Source organism: Penaeus monodon, chromosome 23, assembly GCF_015228065.2.
Source record: "Penaeus monodon isolate SGIC_2016 chromosome 23, NSTDA_Pmon_1, whole genome shotgun sequence".
NCBI classification, from domain to species: domain Eukaryota; kingdom Metazoa; phylum Arthropoda; class Malacostraca; order Decapoda; family Penaeidae; genus Penaeus; species Penaeus monodon.
Genome location: NC_051408.1, coordinates 35,770,851 through 35,771,219, shown reverse-complemented (window position 1 = coordinate 35,771,219; position 369 = coordinate 35,770,851). Strand labels below are relative to the sequence as shown.

Sequence of the window (369 nt, the reverse complement as noted above, 5' to 3'; positions counted from 1 at the left end):
TCAAGAATTCTCCTTGTAAAGAATTTATGCTAAAATATTCTAAGCAATCTTATCAAATAAAGCATATAATTATAACTACAGCTAACAGGTATACTCAAGAAATAAAGAGATCAACAAAAAATTCAATAACAATAGTCAAAACAGTGACTATTCCAAGCTTTACATCTACTTTATTTTAATCTGAAAAAGAAGACAATGGAATATAAATGAAAGGATAATCTTAATGTTACAGATAATATACTTCTTACATATTACACAAGTTAACATTCATACATAAGTGCAAGTGCTTTTGCATAAGAGAATTTCTATGCATGTGTACATCTTTTATCTCATTGGTGCAGGGTATTCACACAGTCTATTGTCATTTTC

General features: G+C 27.6%; 1 protein-coding gene across 1 annotated transcript in view; it reads right to left on the bottom strand.

The window, feature by feature from the left end:
- The window catches only part of LOC119588224 (adenylyl cyclase-associated protein 1-like), a 34,814-nt gene that overhangs the window by 33,147 nt on the left and 1,298 nt on the right, over positions 1-369 (bottom strand). The window lies entirely within an intron of this gene.